The sequence below is a fragment of the Hordeum vulgare genome, chromosome 3H, assembly GCF_904849725.1.
Source record: "Hordeum vulgare subsp. vulgare chromosome 3H, MorexV3_pseudomolecules_assembly, whole genome shotgun sequence".
NCBI classification, from domain to species: domain Eukaryota; kingdom Viridiplantae; phylum Streptophyta; class Magnoliopsida; order Poales; family Poaceae; genus Hordeum; species Hordeum vulgare.
In genome coordinates this window covers 20,055,125-20,061,695 of record NC_058520.1, presented here as the reverse complement: position 1 = coordinate 20,061,695, position 6,571 = coordinate 20,055,125, and the positions used below count along the sequence as shown (strand labels likewise).

The following is a 6,571-nucleotide window of genomic DNA, read 5'->3' as shown; positions in this document are numbered from 1 at the left end:
TATATATATATATTAATAAAGCACTGACGACTTCTGGCGTCCGTTGCTGCGTTTTTACATAAAAGCCCCTTCATTTCTAGGTATTCAACTCGCAGTCCCTATGTAAATGGATAGAGAAAACGCTTCGTGTTTTCAGGAAACCCCCTATATTTGTAAGAATTTCAATCGCAATCCTTTGTTTCATCTTATCCAGATGCTCCCTCTCCAGCCGCGGCGACGTGAGGGACGGCGCAGGAGGAGGGAGGTCGCCTCCATCTGGCCGTCACCGGCTGTGCTCGCGTGGGGGGAGGGAGGCGGCCTCCATCAAATTGCTGCCCCGCACGAGAACGCGAGGGTTTCCTCCGCCACCGCGACCCCATATCCCTCGCTCCACGATGTCCATCCTTGTTCCGCGGTCGTCGAGTCTGGACGAGATCGGCAGGATCCACTCGCAGGTGAAGTGCGTCGAGCCCGGCCACGGTTGTGGATCCCCGGAAGGGAAAGGATCCTGCCCCTCCTTCTCCTCCGAGGCGGAGCTCTTCGGGCAGCAGCATCAGCTCCTCCACCCGCTCCCACGACTACGTCGCGGCATTCAGAGCCTTCCAAGGCGCGGAGTCGAGTGCCGCGGCGGCCGCTAGGTTCAGGCGGGTGACGTGGAGCGACCCCGTGGTGGAGGAGAAGACGGAGGTGCAGCTGCTCGACCCCAAGACGATGTTCGATCAGATGCTCATCGAGCGGCTGATTCAAGAGCAGGTGGCAGAGGAGGTGCCCGGCGCGGTGGCGCACCTGTTCGACTCCAAGACGGTGCTCGACGAGGTGGTCATCGAGCGGCTGATTCAAGAGCAGGTGGCCGAGGAGGTGCCCGACGCGGTGGCGCAGCTGTTTGACTCCAAGACGGTGTTCGACCAGATGGTTATCCAGCGACTGACTCAAGAGCAGGCGACCGACGAGGAGGAGAACAGAAGATGGAAACAGCAGGTGATGGCCTCTGCGACGTGCTCTTGTTGTTTCTTGGGGTTCTTGGAGTCTCTGGAGTGCGTTCTTGAGCGTTTCTTGGTTTCTTCTCGAGCAGTTCAACTCGTTGCGCGCGGAAGAGGAGATATACAGGAAGGAACATGTATGTGTGGCGTGAATCTGGTATTTCTTGCTTGACTTTCTGTTCGGAATGTGGAATTGTGATCTCAATGTCTGTAAAAATCATGGATGATTTAGTAGTAGAAAAGGAATCTCGGGAAAATGTTGGGGGACAGTTTGACGATTAGGTATTACCTGATTATTACTCGAGCTATACTTGTGGTGCGTTATGAAATTTAGAGACAGGCGAGTATCTTGTTGTGATTATTCGAAATTGCTAAAGATTTAGGTGTTCTTCTTGATTCTTCTAATTGGTATGATAGCATGTTTTGCACTTTTGCTGCAAGTGAAAAGTGTGGGGAGATATGAGGATCATGTCTTTGCAGTAGTTGCTGACTTGCTGTCATATTTTGGCAAGAAAATATTGATGCCAAAATGTAGTAGTTTCCTGTGTAGATGAATGGTGTTATAGGGGAAGTTTATCTGAATGTTTGCTCGGGATTACATGGCCAGACGTGCATTATCTGGATCCTTGGCTCTATGCTTTTGCCATTTTGCCATCTGTTGCCTGAAAGGCTGAAACTGGCTCCGAAGCCTCAAAACTCGGTTCATATGAATAATTGGCAAGAGTAGAAAGGATTTGGATGACTCAACATTTCAATTTTTATCCCTTTCACCTTTGCTAATCCGAAATGTATGGTCTTGATGCTAATTCTGTGGAGTAGGAGAAACTATCACAAGCAAAGGTGAAATCCAAGCAGGACAAACTACCGCAAGCAAAGGGGAAATTACCCTGGAGTAAGCTCAAGAACAAGGTATGACCTGAATCTTGGCCACTCTTCTCACTTGTGATTCTTGGGTGCTATGACCACATGAGCATTGCTGCACTTGCCTATTTTTTGTAGAAAGCAGAACTAGGAATTTTTTGGTTTCTGCTTATTCATGTTAAATTCTTGGACCTGTTAGTGTAATCAAATTATGAAATCTTGGTTGTAGTGTCTTGTGGCATCCTAGGTAGAGGAAGAATCATGAGGTACAAACGTCCATGTTGCTCGTGGGTCTTCCCACAATCTGGCATTGTATTTTGAAGGAAATGGCTATCATGTTGAAACTGTTGTCTGTAAAATGTGGGGAAATCATGAGGTCATGTCCCGATTACTGCAATATATTGGTAACAGAGCCTGAAGTCGAATGTATGAGCTTCCTTTGCAAAAAGATGCAGTTATCAGAAACTTTAATCCAGACATTAGTTCAAGACTGCATGCAAAATCATTTGCCATTTACATGCAAAATCGGCGACCTGGAACTGGTTCGCCACTTGGTCAAGAGTGTTGCTGGAACTTTGTTTGTAAAATTTAGGATTTGGTCAAGAAGTTTCGTCATTTGGTCAATAGTTGGTTCAGAAGTTTCAGAATATAGTTTCATGTACATAGTTGCCAAAAATAAAGAAGCTTTGGTTGCACATGTTTTGTGGTCTTGCTATACTTTTTTTTCTTTTGACCAGGAAACAGAAAAAAAAATTGACTGGTTGTTTGTTAATTCCATTTGTTTTTCATTCCCTTATTTCTTGTTTTGAAGTACTCGATCTTCTTGTTGATTATGTACAATTGTAGGACTGGCAGGATGTATGGTCTTTAACTTCGTTTTCTTCATTTCCTCTCAAATAGATTTTTCGTAAAGAAGGAAGGGAAATATGTTCAGAACATGTGAAGCACCAGGTTTGTCTCCATTTTGCTTAATGTAATGTTTAAAATGGAAGTGCAAGAAAAATATGGATGAAAGCCCTATATCACAAGATACTGTGATTAGTGCTTCTTGTACAATCAACTGTCCAGAAGAATTATGTTCTCTTTATAAATACTAAATTGTATGTTAACTCAGATTTTTTGATTTTGAGAAGTTGAGGGATGCTAATATGTTTGCAATTTGTCAGATTTGGGCCCTTTTTGATAACCTTGATGGCATGCCAAGATATTATGCTAAAATAAAAGGTTTTGATGCCTCCAACTTTAAAGTTCATCTCACTTGGCTGGAGCGCATTGCAATGAATGAAGCAGAGGAGAAATGGTCTCATGAAGAACTGCCCATTGCTTGTGGAAGCTTTAGCTTAGGAACAACAGATATATCGCAAGACAGACTCATGTTTTCACATATTGTTTCATGGAAGGCAAACGGAGGAAATATGAAGTACATCCCAGTAAGGGTGAGGTATGGGCTCTTTATAAGGGATGGAACATGCAGTGGGGATCAGATGTAGATAATCATAGATCCTATGAATATGAAGTCGTGAAAGTCCTGTCAAATTTCTCAGTTAGTGATGGCGTTACTGTTGTCCCATTAGTCAGGAACTCAGGATTGAAGGCTTTGTCAGTTTATTTGCGACAGTTAAGGAGAAATCTGACATTGTGGTGGCAGCAAGTGAGCTGCTTCGTTTTTCTCACAGTGCCCGCCGTGCAAGCGGGTTGAGGATGTGGTTGAGCGGCTCAATTGTCGATTTTCCAAGAAGCGTCTGGTCAATGCCGCAGAGGTTGTTGTTCAAAAGCTGCTTGAGCATGGAAATGATGCAGAGATGACAAGGCAGGCTTCGAGATGCTGCTAGGGTTGAAATCGGTGATACTGGTCTCCTCGACTTTGTCATCAAGTCTGTTGGTGACACCCTTGTTGGCAACCATGTTGTCCGCCGTCTGCACAACACTGCGATGCGTGTGCTCGAGTTCAGCCTTGAGGAATTGGAAGGGCCAGTGCAGATGGATGTTGAGGTACAGAACACCCGTCCTGCAGCACAGTGGCTGAGCGCAGTGGATGTTGAGAGGGATCTGCGTGCTGTCTACCGGGAAATGGTGGAGGCGCTAAGTGAGGCAGCACAGGCCGTGCTGGACTGCAAGCACTGGGTCAAGTGTTGGGGCCTTGGGGATGAGTCTAACGATCAGCTAAGGTTCCTCGTTGAGTGGCGACCGCAACCTTGGGAAGCTGCTGAGCTCACACGGCCACTGCCGTCAGGGGAGATCATTGTGGTGCCAGTCCATACATCAATAGGCGAGCTTATCATCCAGGCAGAGCATGCGCTGAGGGACACGTACTGCTTCTTCGAGGAGTTCCAGGCTGAGACGCTCGACGGCATTATTGGTGAGAAGTGGGATCCGGTGGTGCTTGGTGGGGCAGAGACCGGGGACACAATCGGCGTGCATGGCCACGGGCGGACATGGAGACCGGGCTACGATGCCAGGGCGGGCTTGACACGTGGGAGGTGAGGTGTGTGTGTGGTGCGCAGGATGACGACGGCGAGCGCATGGTGGCGTGCAATGCTTGCGATGTATGGCACCACACCGGGTGTGTCGGCATCGCGGACAGCGAAGCATTGCCGCCATTGTTCCTGTGCATACTCTACGGCGGCGCGCTCCTAGCAGCCGGTCCGATTCTAGAGGCGGCACTAACGCTAGCCAAGTGACCATTATTTCTCTTTCAGCTGCTGCTCCTGGGTTCATGATGCTCAGGCACTGATGGTAGTCTGACGAGGTAATACCGGGTGTGAACCCTTTTTCTCTTGTGTAAAGCGCGTTGTTGTGGTATGATTGGTACTTCAACTCGGGTGTGGTAATGTTGGTACAAGTCAGAAGTTAATGTGTAGAAGTAGTAGATGATGATAATATGAGGGGATCAGTAGACAGTAGATGGGGAAGTAGCTAGTGTTGGGTAACGTAGCATAAATTCAAAAAAATTCCTACGCATGTTCAGATCTTCCTATGGAGAGACCAGCAACGAGAGAGATGTAAGAGCATCTTCATACCTTTGAAGATCGCTAAGCGGAAGCGTTACTAGAACGCAGTTGATGGAATCGTACTCGTGGCGATTCCAATCTAGTGCCGAACAACGGCACCTCCGCGTTCAACACACGTGCAGCCCGGTGACGTCTCCCGCACCTTGATCCAGCAAGGAGGAGGGAGAGGTTGGGGAAGAAGTCCAGCAACACGACGACGTGGTGTAGGTCTCCCGGCAGGGCTTCGCCAAGCACCGACGGAGAGGAGGAGGAAGAAGAGCAGGGCTGCGCCGAGGGAGAGGGAAAACCGTGTCCTCCAAAGGCCAAAAGTGCCCACTATATATAGGGGGAGGGGAGAGGGGGTGCGGCAACCCTCCCAGATGGGTGGTGCGGCGGCCAGATGGGGAGGAGGGGGTGGTGCACCAACTGGTGGGCCTTAGGCCCACCTGGCCTAGGGTTTGCCACCCCTTTTTCTTTCCCCTACGCCATGGGCTGAGTGGGGAGGCGCACCAGCCCACCTAGGGGCTGGTTCCCACCCCCACTTGGCCCACCTTACTGTTGGAATTATGCCCTAGAGGCAATGATAAATATAGTTATTATTATAATTCCTGTGTCAAGATAATCATTTATTATCCATGCTATAATTTTATTGAATGAAGACTCATTTACATGTGTGGATACATAGACAAAACACCATCCCTAGCAAGCCTCTAGTTGGCTAGCCAGTTGAACAAAGATAGTCAGTGTCTTCAGATTATGAACAAGGTGTTGTTGCTTGATAACTGGATCACGTCATTGGGAGAATCACGTGATGGACTAGACCCAAACTAATAGACGTAGCATGTTGATCGTGTCATTTTGTTGCTACTTTTTTCTGCGTGTCAAGTATTTATTCCTATGACCATGAGATCATATAACTCACTGACACCGGAGGAATACTTTGTGTGTATCAAACGTCGCAACGTAACTGGGTGACTATAAAGATGCTCTACAGGTATCTCCGAAGGTGTTAGTTGAGTTAGTATGGATCAAGACTGGGATTTGTCACTCCGTATGACGGAGAGGTATCTCGGGGCCCACTCGGTAATACAACATCACACACAAGCCTTGCAAGCAAAGTGACTTAGTGTAAGTTGCGGGATCTTGTGTTACGGAACGAGTAAAGAGACTTGCCGGTAAACGAGATTGAAATAGGTATGCGGATATGGACGATCGAATCTCGGGCAAGTAACATACCGAAGGACAAAGGGAATGACATACGGGATTATATGAATCCTTGGCACTGAGGTTCAAACGATAAGATCTTCGTACAATATGTAGGATCCAATATGGGCATCCAGGTCCCGCTATTGGATATTGACCGAGGAGTGTCTCGGGTCATGTCTACATAGTTCTCGAACCCGCAGGGTCTGCACACTTAAGGTTCGGCGTTGTTTTATGCGTATTTGAGTTATATGGTTGGTTACCGAATGTTGTTCGGAGTCCCGGATGAGATCACGGACGTCACGAGGGTTTCCGGAATGGTCCGGAAATGAATATTGATATATAGGATGACCTCATTTGATTACCGAAAGGTTTTCGGAGTTACCGGGAATGACGAATGGGTTCCGGGAGTTCACCGGGGGGGGGGGCAACCCACCACGGGGAGGCCCATGGACCTTAGGGGTGGTGCACCAGCCCTTAGTGGGCTGGTGGGACAGCCCAAGAGGGCCTATGCACCAAGAAAAGAAAAATCAAAGAGAAAAGAAAAAAAAGGAAGGA

General features: G+C 47.9%; 1 pseudogene; it reads left to right on the top strand.

Annotated features, from left to right (window-relative positions):
* The first annotated feature begins 3,016 nt into the window (after positions 1–3,016).
* On the top strand, positions 3,017–4,501 carry LOC123441388 (annotated as a pseudogene).
* The last annotated feature ends 2,070 nt before the right edge of the window (positions 4,502–6,571 follow it).